At 34.6% G+C, this 16,460-nt stretch overlaps 1 long non-coding RNA gene across 2 annotated transcripts; it reads left to right on the forward strand.

The window, feature by feature from the left end:
* Positions 1-4,965: 4,965 nt before the first annotated feature.
* On the forward strand, positions 4,966-15,816 carry LOC147487325 (uncharacterized). 2 transcript variants are annotated; one of them, XR_015202963.1, is made up of 4 exons: positions 4,966-13,483; positions 14,389-14,536; positions 14,616-14,708; positions 15,492-15,816. It is a non-coding gene; the product is annotated as an uncharacterized LOC147487325 (long non-coding RNA). The 2 variants fall into 2 exon arrangements; XR_015202962.1 differs by having other exon boundaries at positions 4,987-14,536.
* The last annotated feature ends 644 nt before the right edge of the window (positions 15,817-16,460 follow it).

Here is a 16,460-nt window from a genome sequence, read left to right on the forward strand (position 1 = left end):
CACTGGTTGAAGCGAAAATTGGGGTAAGTTACCTACACACCTTAAAGATTACATTCTATGTCTTGCTGAACCCGTTACTCTGTCTAGTTTAAGTTTTTGCATGAGGAAGCCAAGCGTCGTAAGCTTGACTCCTTAGGATCTCATTAGTATAAGTGCCACTGATAGCCGGGCCCTCGATTTTCATAACTTTGTCCTTTCTCGAGAGGAGTTGCAAGCGAGTCAAAGTCTCATAACTCTAGTATACCGAGTATAAAAATGTCTATAGGAAGTAAGCATGTTGTTGAGAGATCAGTTTTGGAATGGGAATTCTAGTCTTGAGGATCCGACTTTAAAAAGACTCACATTATGTCTTGGGGATCCGACGTAAAAGACCTAAAAATTTGTTTCTTGAACTAATTACGATATTCGCATCAATGGTAATATCCTACCTTTTTTCTCATCCATTTCATTTACTTCTTTATACATTGAGGTCAATGCATGCATAAGTAAGGGAGGGTGTACTTGAGAAATGAATTTAGAAAATTAGTTTTCAAAAACTAAAATATTTTTGTTTCTATATCAAGAAGAGCATGAGAAAAATGAATTTTAATGATGAGTCCGATATATAGATTCTATAATTTGCTTAGTCTTTGAGTTTGATAGATAGTTGATATTATTGATTTCATTACCGCTTAGACTATTCATTATGCTCGGACATAGTTCTTATTGATAGAATTTTTTATCAAGGCACCACCATAATACTTGGTCAGTTTTGTGTACTTTTGCTAGAAGAGAGATTTAAACCCCTAGTAAACTGAAAGTAGAATTTTTAGACTTAGCCCGTGAGACTTGAGCTTTATACTCATTTTTTGGAGAGTTCTTACGAAAAATCCGAGTCTTAGTGACTCATCATCTTTCAATTCTTTATGTCGTTGTAATATAGTCTCATTATTCTTTAATTTGGTTAATCACAAAGTGACATCAACTGGGGAGATAGCCATTAGGTCTTGTAGTCTATTCAAAAGCAGTATCATAATCGATAAGTCAAGTAGTGAACCCATTCAGCCTTTATCCCACCTAGTAGGACCATCATGTTAAACCCTTTTGAGCCTTACAATAAACCATTTTCTTTCATAAAACCCTTTACCCGTCACCCAACTCCAGACAAGGAGTATAGCCAAAATCTTTATCACCCATACCTATATGTTTCGAGAATACTGAAGGGCACAAGGAGGAAGAAAGACCACAAAAGGAAGATTACAAGGAAATATCAGAGAGATACAATGAAGTCCATCATTCTGTTCAAAGTGAAAGAAGCTAGTGGAAAACAAGCATATCCAAGACTAATCAAGGATATACCACCGAAAAAAAAAAAAAAAAAAAAAAAAAAAAAGAAATGGATGGAAAAAGCTAAGATAAAGGAAGAATTTTCTCTCCAATACAGAATTTGAAGAAATCTTCCAAAGAAAGAAGCAAAACCCTTAGTGTTTTCGAAACAACCTTAGAATCCTTTTTACCTTTCCTTCATAAACCAATACCCAAGCCAAGTTACAACCCATGACTTATCATTACAAGATGGTACGAAGTCTAGAATAGGTGAGAGGATGCTAAAGTGAAGGACCCGACACTTCATATGTGATTGACATTCTTTCCATGAGACTAATTTTATTCAAGTCCGTTTTTCAAGGTAGTATGTGGGATGTTCAGATGCATTATTCTTTTTTCCCCACATACATGAGGTAAAATAATAGACCATCTTCCTCGAGAGATTCTTTTCTCGGTAGTATGACCGGTGAGGATTGAAAAGTCGAGATTATCTACCTATGGTAAACTAGGGATTCCGTTTCTTGGATAGGAGAGTATAGGAGATTGACTAAGTACACACATAAGCCTTGATTGAGAATTTTGTCAATTTTTACTATCTCCCATCATAATCTATGAGTCTTTGCAGAAATGTAGTTAGCAATAGAGACTGTCTATTGGGGTAAGCACTAAGTGGGTAAGGAATTTCTCTCTCTGAAAAATACTATCATTCTTAAACATGCTATTAATTGATTTTGTGGGTATATCACCTGAAAACCCTCACGAGACTATAACTCGTCCTTTTTGGGGAACTTAAAGGTTTAAAGCCTTGTTGCATATGGTAAATGCAATCGCGATGCCTGCGAAAGTGAGTTAGGATTTTATTTTTGTTATTAGGATATGATTTTGATCACTTATCTATTTTTTATCTTATTTGCTAAGAGACTAGCAAAAGGCTAGTTGGGAGTTGTGATAAGTGCTCAAAAGTGCTATTTAACCCTCGATTATGCCTCTTGTTTAGCCATCTTAGTGGACTAATAGTGTTTATAAGTTGTGTTTTAAGATTCTACAGGTGAAAAGAGAGTTTTGTAGAATATTAGAGAAAATGGGGTAAAACGGCAATTCGAGCATTAATGATCACATGGGAGGTTCGTGGACAATCATGGAGAAGGCCAAGGAATTGGAGCTATTAAATATGCGACTTGGACCTATTTTAAAGTCTATTTGGAAGCCCAAGCCCAAAGGATTCGTTGCTTGGACCAAAGCCCGCAAAAGAGGATAGAAAGATAGAGCAGAAGAGAGAAAATCGGCTTATGCGTCTGGGACGCATGGATCGAGCGTCCAGACGCATTGACTGCGTCTGGGACGCATAGATCGAGCGTCCAGACGCATTGATTAAGTCTGGGACGCATGGATAATGCGTCCAGACGCATGAATCGACACTGTAGCCAATTCCTTCTCAGTTTTGAAGACGAAGTCGGACTCTGAAAGAAACCTATTTGTATTAGGAAACAAATGACGGTTTGGAATGCTTCTAGAACTCATTGTAACCCCTATAAATAGAGGACCTAAGTGCCTCATGTAATTGGCCAATTCACTTATATTCTTGTCTCCAGAACTTGAGGCAGAGAGAGATTAATAATAAAAGATCGGTTTTAACTAGTCGAAGTCTTAATAAATTAGTCTTTCTAGTCTTATGTTCTTCAACTCTTATTCTTCTCGCTCTTAGTGTTCTTCCTTCTATATGGAAGGCTAATCTTCTCCTTCAAGGGAGGAGATGAAGCCGCTTTAAGGTTTAATGATTCTTCCGGTTCATGGTGTTCTTCAATCAGGTTAGTTCTTTATGCTTGTAGTTATTAGTTCCATTGCCCACACCAGGGGGATGGAAGTATAGAATAGGGTTTATGTTTTGCAATATTAATATCATGCTAGTGTTCTTTACTTTTCTTCTAGTAGTGTAATTCTTTAGAGTTAGGGAAGTATTCTTTGTGTTGCCTTAGAAGGGGTAGCTCGGGGAGTGGCTGCCTGGGGAAGTATTCTTTGTGTTTGCCTTAAGTGGTGATTCATTGAATGGCTACCCTATTAGGAAGTACTCCTTGATGTTGCTCTTGGTAATACATTGAATGGCTGCCCGAGCTTACATAAAAGGAAAGAAGATATTAATAGCATAAACATAAGAACAACCTTAAGTAGAGTTAATTGTTAACGATGTTTCATCCAAAGGGCATCGGCACTTCCGCTCGATTGCCTAATTGTAGTCTACATGAAGAACAACCATGAAGCAGAAGGTCATAGATTAAAAGTATTGGTGGATTCTAATCTCTTGAATTCTCTCTCTTATAAATTCTCAATAGTTTAGTTAGTTTAGCTTAGTTTAGCATTAGAATCTACAATCTCTACAACATTAGTTTTTAATCCCTCAAACCCCCTTTCCAGTCCTGTTCTTCACATAACATACACTTAAAAGTGGAACGATACCCTACTCATCCTTTACTTAGTGAGGGATAATTAGGTTTTGATACGCTTCTCTTTTGTTCAACGATCATCATCTATCTACATCATCCATACACCATCTAAACACACAAAAAGAGGCAGTGTCAATAAGATGTTTGATTGAACTCAGGTCGGTGTTCTGAGTTGCCTACATATCCAGTTCTCTGATGAATTGGAATCAAGTCAGACGTAGTTCATCTTGAGTGATTGAGTTGGAGATGCAGAGAATGCGAGCCTCTTCTGAGAATGGAGAAGACACCTCTTTTTATAGGCGTTGATCCCCCTTTTGCACTGTCTTGATGATTGTTTTTACTCCTTCCGTTATTAAGTAATGATTTGTCATTAATGATGTTGTTGACTAGCTTGCAGCGGTTATATTTCCTAGGTTATTTAGACGACCTGACTTTAGGTCGTATGCAAGACCTGCTTGTAGTTTGGACACGTGGTCTGCCACGAGTGGTTAAGAGTGGAGGGTACTAACATAGCCCCCTTTCATTATATCAATGTTTGTAGAATAGTGGTGTAAAGAAAGATAATAAAGGAGACCGCGTGTCTTAGTACTTGGTTGAAAATGGAGATTGCTGCGAAGTGAATTTTCTGTGTTTGTAGGCTAGATGTCGTTTGTTGCTTAGAGCTTTGTTGCGAGTTGATGTGCTAGGTCCTCCTTTGTAGTTCGTAGTGCACAGATCGTAGTTCGTAACTCGTAGTGCGTAGATCGTAGTTCGTAGCTCATAGTGAGTAGTGTGTAGTTCGTAGATCGTAGTGTGTAGTTTGTAGATCGTAGTGGGCCTCTTGGTGGCACCTTTGATCGAGTTGATGTGCTAGGTCGTAGTTGTGGATCGTAGTTCGTAGATTAGATTTGACTAATTATTAGCCTTTGAGTTGTAATTACAGTTGAATCTACCTTGGATTGGATTTGACTGATAATTAGCCTTTGAGTGGTAATTACAGTTGAATCAAACTTAACTCTTGCATAGGCGTTGAGTCGATTTGTACGCCTTTTGGGGGTGTTTTTTATTGGATTTTGACTGATAATTAGCCTTTGAGTGACAATTACAGTTGAATCGGACTTAACTCTTGCATAGGCGTTAAGTCGATTTGTACGCCTTTTGGGGGCGTTTTTATTGGATTTGACTAATAATTAGCCTTTGAGTGACAATTACAGTTGAATCAGACTTAACCCTTGCATAGGCGTTAAGTCGATTTGTATGCCTTTTGGGGGTGTTTTTGTTGATAGCTTGCCTTTTAGCATTATGGTTGATTCCCGTTGAGCATCTTTGATGGTGATATGACATCATAGTTTGTAGATCGTAGTTTGCAGATCAACCTTGATCCTTAGCATGGCATCAAATTGATTGGTTGATAGCTACCCTTTTGGGGGCGTCACTATGGTTATTAGTCTTGAATTGACTGTATGTTGCTAGGCCCACTTTTGGAGCTTTGAGCGACTAGGTTGGAGATAGTTATAGCTAGACCCCAGTTCGTAGTAGAAGTAGCCCTTTGTGGGTGTTAATGTTGTTTAGCCCCAGTGTTGGAGCTTGATTGATATGTTTAGATGGCAATAACTTGTCTCAGTTCGGAGATGGTTATGGCTAGCCCCCAGCTTGATTGGCTTGTAATAAACTGCAAAGGAGTGAGCTTCCATTTTGCAATTCGAGCGACTCACTGGTTTGTAGTATATGCGAACTGTTGAGGAGGGAACTGCATATTTTGAATTGTTATATCTCATTTGAGAACACTTAGATGTTTCTCGGTTTGGAATTGTTGATTTCTTGATTCGACAAAGTATTGCCTCCCTTTGATTTGTTATTTCAATTGATGATGGATATGCTAGCAACCTTTTGTGTATGGTATAACTCCATGGCAAGTGAGCTTTTTAGATTGATTGACATCATCAACGCGAGTTTTGCAGTGTGGTCAGTCTGGGACGACCTGGAATATTGATGTTCGTTCAAGTCCAGTGAACTGATGACAACCTATGTACAAGCACAAGATGAACTGACAGTGATTGTGTTCGAGTTGAACTGATAGTTAGAATATTGGTTGCTTCTTCCAGGTTGTAGACCTGCTATGACCTGACTTGAGGATGACTTGATCTGAGGACGACCTGACCTGAGGATGACCTGAGCTGAGGATGACTTGATCAGAGGATGACCTGATCTGAAGATGACCTGAGCGGAAGACGACCTGGCTGAGTGATGTAGGAGGATCTGAGTCAGATGGTACTGAGTTGTCAGATTGCACATTGATGGTACTAAAGTATCATGAGTTGGCAAATCAACGCAAAGATGGCAAGTAATCGTGATCTTTAGCTAATTAGAGTAAGTTTGGATGTGTTTTGGTATTTTGGCAATAATTTTGGCTACAATTGTCAGAATCACACGTGTGACCCCAATTCAGAAAGATCTTGACAGTGTGCACGCTGTCACCACCGAGCTTTGCTCTGTGGTGGCCATTTTCGAGATCAAAATCTACTGTTTTCTTTTGCAAATTCATCTTTTTCTATTTTTGTCTTGATCTGATAAAGACCTGGCAGAGGACAACCTGGTTGATGGAAGACATGACTGATGATAACCTAGCTGATGGACGACCTGGCTGAGGACCTGACTGATGATTGATGAGCTGAGGACAACCTGGCATAAGTGACCTAGCTGAGGGACCTGGCATAAACGACCTGGCATGGACAATCTGGCAGAGGTCTTTGCATGAGATCTGGCTGAGGTTTTGATATAACTTTGTGATGAGTTGTGCTGGTGTGCGCTTCTCCACATTGATATAGGTCCATTTATTAGCATGCTCTGTAATTTTTGTTTGAGATTGGTTGAACCAGCACCTTAGTTGACCTGGTAAGGAGCGACTTGTAAGCTGGATTCCTGGATTTGTATTGTCACCGATCTGCCGTAAAGGAACGTGTGACATGGTGGTAGTTGTAGCCCTCGGGTCGATACTGGATCGACTGCAAGTGATCTGTAAGTATGAAATATATCTTGCAACATAGAAGTGTGCACAGATTATCCGAACTTATCCAAATATTATAGATTAGTATAAATGAAGGATAGTTAAATGTAGACTTATCTCTTAGAACGCTAACTTTTCGCTTGATTTCTCCAAGTGCTGGGCGAAGTCGTCGAGGCGTTGATTGGTGGTGGTTGTGAGTGCTGCGACACCATTGTTATCAATGGCGTCGGGATCTATGTTGTTGGTGTTGGAAATGGTTTGCTCGCGCAAAGTTTGGTTATTTTGCTGGAGCATGGTGAATGAGTCTTGGAGGTGTTTCACTTGATCTGCGAGAGCTTTGAGTTGTTCTTCTATGGTGGTTTTTCCAAGCTTCATGGGCTTGAGAAGAAGATGTGAGAATGCTTTTTCTCAAGAAAACAAACCGGCAGACAGCGCCAATAGAGAGGTACATTTTAGTCACGACCTTACAATCTCGGAGAATTGGGTTTGTATAAGATGTTTGACTGAACTCAGGTTGGTGTTCTGAGCTACCTACGTAGTTCATCTTGAGTGATTGAGTGATTGAGTCAAGTCAGACATAGTTCATCTTGAGTGATTGAGTTGGAGATGGAGAGAATGTGAGCCACTCCTGAGAATGGAGAAGACGCCTCCTTTTATAGGCGTAGATCCCCCTTTTACGTACGCTATCTTGATGATTGCTTTTACTCATTCTGTTACGAAATAATGATCTATCATTAATTATGTTGTTGACTAGCTTTCAGCGGTTACGTTTCCTAGGTCGTTTGGATGACCTGACCTTAGGTCGTATGCACAACCTGCTTGTAGTCTAGACACATGGTCTGCCACGAGTGGTTGAGAGTGGAGGGTACTGACACTGCCCTATATATTATTTGATTAAACCAGCACCGGCTCTTTGTTCTCGTCATTCTCTTCAGTTGAATCCTCAGAGTCGGACTCTACTTGCAAAACTTCTTCTGCAATTAACAAAGTGTACATAGTTAACAACAAAATTGCAATCACATACTTGAAAAATATATTGCTAACAACAAGGATAAAATAAGATGTGTAACGACAAAAGTTCTTCCTTATATACACTAAGTGAAACAACCAGACAAAAAATCCATGTGTAACTATTGAGAAATTCAGGGAGAACAAATACGTTGGATACAAATAACCATTATTTTCTTTTTACCTTCGTTAATCATTGTTGAAATTACAAAAAAAACTAGGGTTTTCTTCTTTTTCTCCTTATTTTGTTTTATGTCTCCTATATATATTTTGCATGTGAAAAGTGAAAACCAAAAATCTATTGTTTATTTCCCGTGAAGTTATTTTTTTGGGCGCGAGGTTGGGCGCAGAGGCGCTAAAATTTATTTCTGAGGATATTTTTGGATATAGTATACTATCTACTATCTATATACTAAAGCAGAGACCTTTAAAAGAGGATTTTCTCTCTCCTATGTGGCACTCTAATATGAGAGTTAGCCTTTTCTCTATCATATATGGGAATATGAAATATAGTATTTTCTAATAGCCTATAATTCCACGTATATGGAACCTCTTTGGAGAGTTTGAGTGTATTTCCAATTTTTATATATTTGATCAAATAAAAAAAATGCTGAAAATAAATAATTTGTAGAAAATAATTTCCTATTACGAATCAAACACTTTTAGTGTTCCAATTCTTATATATTTGATCAAATAAAAAAAATTGCTAAAAAATAGGTGATTTGTAAAAACTAATTCTCTATTACAAAACATACAATTTTAGTGTCTATGATAAAGCACTGACTTATTTCAAATTTATCCTTAACACAGCATCAAAACATAGTTAAAAACAATTATACAAAAAATAACATCACAAAATATATAATAGAAAATGAAAATAATAATAATAATAACGGCAAAATAATAATGACAAATATTTTAAAATATGTATAATACTGAATAAAACTAACGTCAAAAAACAATTAATGGGGAATCGAAAACTGGATGCAAATATATCGAACTAACCTCAAATAATATTTAACGAAAAATCGAAAACTGAATGTAAATGCAATCATTAAACAAATCTTAAAAAGTAATTAATAGAAAATCTAAATATGGATACAATTGCATTAAACTAACCTCAAATAATAATTAATGGAAAATCAAAACTTGGATGCAAATACATCAAACTAACATAAAAAAAAAAATTGTCGGAAAATCGAAAACTGGATGCAAATGCATTGAGCTAACCCTCAAAGATTAAATTAACGAGAAATCGGAAACTAGATGCAACTGCATTAAACTAACCTCAAAGAAAAATTAATTATAAATTGGAAACATAATGCAAGTGCGTGGAACTAATCTTAAAAAATAATTATCGAGAAATCGAAAACCGGATGCAATTGCATTGAACTAATCTCAAAAAATACACTAGATGCAAAACCTCAAGAAATAATTAACGGGAAATCGGAAACTGGTTGCAAATTCATTCAACTAACCTCAAACAATAATTAACAGAAAATCAGAAACTATATGCAAATGCAACTTTATCAAAATAATAAACGAAAAGTTGGAAACTGGATGCAAATGCATTAAACTAATCTCACAGAATAATTAACGAAAAATCAGAAACTGGATGCAAATGCATTGAACTAACCTCAAAGAACAATTAATAGGAAATTGGAAGCAAATGTATTGAACTAACCGAAAAGAATAATTAACAAGAAATCAGAAACTGGATGCAATTGTATTGAACTGATCTCAAAAAATAAATAACGGGAATAGAAAATTGGATGCAACTGCATTGAACTAACCTCAAAATATAAATAATGGAAAATCAGAAACTGTATGCAAATGCATTGAACTAACCTCAAAATATAGTTGGGTTATATGTTATGGGAATATCTCGATAAGTATAGTTTTGCATTTAAAATGATATTTATATTATGTCTTTCCGTATGATTGAGAACTCCTTGCTATTCAAGTAGCTTCAATATATATTAACTTTTTCTTATTAGACAATCTCATAAAACTTCAATCAAACTTCTATTATTAAACAACAAAATGAAGTTGAAGGGTTTTATCAAAGGCGAGTTATGTTTTTTTTAATGGAGAGTGAGATTTTCACGTTATAAAAAATTTGGTTAAGTGATCAATATAATATCAATATATAATAGTTTTATATATTTGCAAATATTTTTCAGAATAATTAATATAACAGCACCCGTTCGTAGATAATCTTTGAAGATTTCATATAATGAGTCATGCATAATTTAAAGAATAATTAACTGGAAATCGGGAACTGGATAATCTTCGATGATCCCACATAGTAAATTAAACATAATTTATTTTTTATGTCATATTTGCAAGGACACTACAGATGGATCAGTAGAAGTTTGTATTACACACCACATTGGATAATTATAAGAAAATCGAAAACTGGATTCAAATACATAACTGAGCTTAATGAGTAATTAATGGGAAATCAGAAACTTTATGCAAATTGCATTAAACTAATAACAGAGAATAACTAACAGGAAATTATAAATTGGATGCAAATCTTTGAAAAATATTTAACGGAAAATCGGAAACGGTATGCAAATACATCAAAAAAACCTCAAATAATAATTAATGGGAAACCGAAAATTGGATGCAAATGTATTGAACTTAATTCAAAAAATAATTAACATAAAATCAAAAACAGAATGCAACTGCATTGAACTAACCTCATAGAATAATTGGTGGGAAATTGGAAACTAAATGCAAATGCATTGAAATAACTTTAAAGAATAGTTAGCGGGAAATCAGAAACCGAATATAATTGTATCGAACTAACCTCAAATAATTAGAAACTAGATGCGGATGTATTGGACTAACCTTAAAAAGTTATTAACAGGAAATCGGAAACTAGATCTAAATGCAATGAACTAATCTCAAAGACTAATTAATGAAACATTGAAAAATGGATGAAACTGCACTGAACTAACCTAAATGAATAATTAACGGTAAATTATAAATTTGATGTAACTATATTGAACTAACTTCAAAAAATAATTAACGAGAAATCAAAAACTTGATACAAATGCATTGAACTAACCTCAAAGAACAATTAACATAAAATCTAAAATTGGATGCAACTGCATTGAACTAACCTCAAAAAATAATTAACAGAAAACCAAAAACTGGATGCAACTGCATTAAACTAAAATAAGAAATTAACTAACGGGAAATCAGAAATTATATGCAAATGCATTGAAATAATCTAAAAAAATAGTTAACTAGAAATCGGAAGTCGGATGTAACTGCATCGCACTGACCTCAAAGCATAAATGTCCACTTTTTTAGCCTTCTCACATTAGCAATTACGAGTAATTAGGAACCCAAAACGAAAGTGAGTTTATAAAAACAGACTCTTACATGTATGCAAACAAATTATAAACTATCGAACTAACCTAGAAAAGCAATTAACGGAAAATCAGAAACTGGATGCAGATGTATTGAACTAACCTCAAAGAGTAATTAACGGGATATTGGAACCTGGATGCAAATGCAATGAACTAATCTCAAAGACTAATTAATGAAACATCGAAAACTTGATGCAACTGTACTGAATTAACCTTAATGGATAACTAACGGGAAATCATAAATAAGTAGATGCAATTGCACTAAACTAACCTCAAATAATAATTAACGGGAAATTGGAAACTTGATGCAATTGCATTGAACTAACCTCAAAGAATAATTAATGAGAAATTGGAAACTGGATGCAACGTACTACATTAAACTAACCTCAAAGAATAATTAATGGAAAATAAAAAACTTGATGCAAATGCATTGAACTAATAATCCTAAAACATATTTGTATTATATGTAGGGAGAATAAATGTCTCAATAAATATAGTTTTGCATTTTAAATAGTGTTTATTATAATTCTTTTATTGTAATTGGGAATGTCTTGCTATTCAAGTAGCTTCAATATTATCTTCGTCATATTGGGCATTCTCACAAAGCTTCAATCAAACTTCTATTATTAAACCTAACAATAAAAAGAAGTCGATAAGTTTTATATATCAAGGCTTGGTGCTTCCTTTTTATAGAGAGTGGTCAAGAAATTTAAATGAGTAATTAGTATAATTTTCATATCTCATAGCTATGCATAGTTGCTAATATTTTTTAGAATAATTTAATATAATGACACCCGTTCGTAGGACACGTTCATGTGAAAAATCTTTTCAAGTGGGAGTAGTGTATTCTTTGAGGATATGGAAACAATCAATCTGTTTTAGTAATTTGTACACATTACGTAAGTTTATGGTGATGATTTACCGCTAAATCACCATAAATCTAATAAAACTATTATACAAGCTAGATCGAGTTTAAAATAATTTTATTTAAAAATTACGGATTAATATTCTAAACCACAATGTGAAGAGGCTATCTCAATTTGATCCCTTAGTTTCCAAATACTTATGCACTATAATCGTTGCTCACTAACGTATTTTGGTTTATTTTCAATAAAAATATATTCTTATTCGAAAATGTGCCGCTAAATCACCATAAATCTAAGAAAATTATTATACAAGCTAGATAGAGTTTAAGATAATTATATTTGAAAATTACGGATTAATATCCTAAACCACAAAGTGAAGAGGCTATCTCACTTTGATCCCTTAGTTTCCAAGTACTTATGCACCATAATCGCTGGTCATTAACGTATTTCTATTTATTTTTAATAAAAATATATTCTGATTCGAAAATTTGTGTGAGACATTTTGTAAAGCCTTTTCAGCACACAAAATATTTAATAGATCCCGAGCGTATGCCCGGGTCCAAAATCTAGTCTATATACTAAAATAGAGACCTATAAGAGAGATTTCTCTCTCTCCTAGGTGGCACTCTAATACGAGAGATAACTTTTTCTTTTTTAAGAGTTGTGGTGATGTGGATATCTACTTGGCACTCTCTCATAAGAGTCTATCAATTGTAAACTACATGCCTTAAAGCATTCCAAGTCTAGAAACGCTGATTACCTTTAAGTAGCAATTATTTCCTAAAAAATAGGAAATATCTTATAATTACCCCACAAAACATGTAAAGAATCCTCTTTCAATTTGAAATTTATAGAAATTATTTTATAAAAATATAGGAAAAATCACCTCTCTTCTCTATATTAAAGGTGGACAATTTCTATCCTATGGCAATTTCTCAGTACTTGGTTATGACATGTAGATCACTTAAGGAAAGTTCCTAATCATTACAACTCTCTTATTCACTAACTTCATGTTAACCAACTCTCTCAAACCCTTCACCCACTTCTCAAACTTCCCAAGATTCAAGAGAATCTCTTGGACACTCTGTTCTTGGTAAAGACAGTCTCTCTCCGGCAAAGAAGTAAGGAAATCACAACTTTCCACAATTCCAACTTCAATAATAGGTAAGTTTTCCAACTTCAACGGTCTTTTAAAGGAAAATAATATAGTGGGTTTAAATAGAACTTTTGTACACACTCTGATCGAAAGTTTATACATTCTAATTATTAATATAGAGAGATCGAAAAAAAATTAGGTGATTAAAAGAAAACAATTGTGGGTAATCTTTCCTTACTCTAAAGGCAATCAAACCATTAGAAAACTAATAACTGTGTCTGCTCCAGCTTACAATTACTTTTTCGAGCTATTGATCTTATGATGCTGAAGGTGCTAAAAGCCACATTATATTTCAATTAAGCTCTCTACCTCGAATCTGCAAAGCAATTAGCGATAAGGTATGCAAAGCAATTATTTTTTATTTTCAGACTCTTTCTTTTATCTTGGAAATTTGATTTTAAATTGAGTGCTATTTCTGCAAAGCCGAGTAAAATAATACAAACTCGGTTGCAAGTGTATCGACTATGGTGAATTTTTTTGACGTTCTTAGACAGAACTGGCAATTTTTTTTTACTATGCCATGCATGCTTGCTTTGATCTACATGCTTTCTCTTAATGTCTAAAAGTAACTATTTAGAGAAAAGAATATTGTTGCACATTTGGAATTTGAATAATGTATTGGCTTTCTAAATCTAAGGTTTGGATAAACTTGAATCACAATTGGAGTTTATGCAGGGAAGTGGAGAGATGATAAAAAATAGTTTGGATCTATACTATACTATTGCAAAAATTAATTAAGCATATAAGTCATTGTGCATTTTATGCTTAATCACTACCTGAAAGGCTAAAATATTATGCATTAACATAAAAAAACACCCATTTGACATCAACGTTGTTCAACTGCCACATTCTTTGGAAGTATAAGTGGTCATCAAGCATCATTGAATCAGGTATGTGAATGGTATGTGAATTTAGGCTCTGCTCAGATATCTAAACAGTAGTTTCCCACTATATTTTGTGTAAGATTTTGTTATAGAAGAAGTGGAAAAGAAATGTAGTCATAAGCAAGGTATTGGTACATGCATGGAGCTATCTCTCCTTGAAGTTCTACCGTCAATGAAATTTCAACTTGAAAATTGATATTCCTGATCCTCAAAAAAATTGATATTCCCCATATGGCCTTTGCAAGCATGCTTGCAGGGAAATAAAGAAAGTTGTGCTTGAGTGTGTATATTCGTAACAAAACCATCAATCGTGGAGGAATGAATCCCGCCACATTCTTATTGCAGTATTGCTTAACCAGGTTGAAATGGTACTAATATAGTTCTGACAAGAGCTTATATCAAACATCGTCAAAATCTATCTTGAGTATTTCTGTTTGGTTGGTTGTCACATTGATTAAAAGGCAATGCACATGGCAGTGAAGGGAGGCAATCAAGTTACACTGAAAGGTTGGGATTTTAAAGTTATAAAGAAATTGCGCTGAAAAGATAGCATCTTAATTAGAATCAATCAATTTTCAATTCGCAGTTTATAATCGATTGAAGTTGGAGTTTGGAATTTTAGAAGTTGTGCTGACATACTGAATACCAATACTACAAACGCCATCATGGTTGAACACCGGTAAGCAACACAATTAAGATGAAGGTTACTTACTAGGTTTGGTTTTTGCTATATACATCTCGAACTAGATCTTTAGCTCAATGGAAGAGCACTTGAGTAATGTGTAATTACATCTCAAGAGATGGTGGTTCAAATCCACCAAGTTCCCATCCTTTAGTATGAATTATTGCTTTGTTCTCATAAACTATAATATAGAATCTAAATTTTGAGAATTTTTATATTAGATCAGTAAATGCTATTATGTATATCCTATTAGCAGAAAACTGTGGTAGCCTTAAAAATTACATTCATTAGATATGCATGTGTGTTACATACTCAGTTGTCAAGAACTTTTGTGTATAAGTCCATATGTGATCCCTGAACTAGAGCTTTCGAAAGCTATTAAGACTATTAGTACTCTCTGTGCGGCTGAGGCAGTTTCCAACACTATAAAGACTACTATTATTGCTTCCACCACTATACATATAAGGAATACTATTTTATAGTTGGTCAGATCCATTATGTGGAATATATTCGAACTTAAAAGTCTTATTGCACTACACCTTCTGCAAAAGGTCTATACATCTAACATATATATGATCAACAGTTGGTAATCTCCATTAACAACTTAAGTTTCCAAATCCCACCAGTTAGCTACATCCTTTCCAAGTCCAAACGGTATTGGACTTCAAAACATCACTTCAACCATGAGATATTACATACCATGCTTGAACGTACACTTTTCCATTTTTGCAACTCCAGTATATGCAAGTTTTTTCATTAATCTCATTAATATGAATACAGGTCTGGGATATGAATACTACATCATGATAGCTTCCTCAAACGCTTCATGAGTGTGTCAAGGTGAAGGTGATTGAGAACTCTAAAGAACAACTCTTTGTAGTGACATATGAATGCAAGTATGCAACCAATCTCACATCTTAAATATGCATCAATGGTGGTGAATTAACAATGTGAATTACAACCTTACAAAGCTGTTTATCCAATTCATTTACTATATGTTTATAAGTTCTTAGTCTATATGGTGAAAGGTACACTGAAATTAGGTTGTGCTTTGCTACAATACTTACATATTTCAACATCAATATTTAGTTGAGATTCCATTGAATTTCTCAATTGTTCCATCGAAGTGTCCATTGGAAAATTTGAATTCCTTAATTATGTCTTCAAAGGTACCGACATGCTAATGTGTTGTAGATTGCTTATGTCAATTTTTAATCTTGCACCATTGGATTATAAGAATGGCATTTATTTATACTGATTACTGAGCTTTCTATTCATGTTCAAAACAAAGCATTTATAAGCTAAATTTCTCATACAACTTAAATATGGGAAGGGCCATGAATTGTAATATACAACTTCCTGAAATTCATAATAAAATAATAATATTCAGTTGGTAAGTTATTGGAATTGCTATGGTTGCTTATATATTATAGTAGAAAACTAAACAAATAATTTTTTTTTTTTTTTTTTTATTGGCAAGCCTGTTTTAAATGAGATCATTAACTCTTTGATGTTGGCGGGGTTCAAGCCCCAGACCTCTGGTAGCATCACCCAAAGGTTTTGCCAACTTTGCTAGAACATTGAGAAGTATGTATAGTAACAATTGTGAGCATATGAAGGAATGTAATAATCTGGTGGCCTGGCAATTGCTTTGTTATAAGCCGAGAAGGGTTTCTAGATCAAACACTCATTGCACTCCCATTCGTGTTAACAACCTTACAGGTTAGCGATGTAGTCCATTGCAGGAGC

This window comes from Coptis chinensis, chromosome 7, assembly GCF_015680905.1.
Source record: "Coptis chinensis isolate HL-2020 chromosome 7, ASM1568090v1, whole genome shotgun sequence".
Classification (NCBI taxonomy): Eukaryota; Viridiplantae; Streptophyta; class Magnoliopsida; order Ranunculales; family Ranunculaceae; genus Coptis; species Coptis chinensis.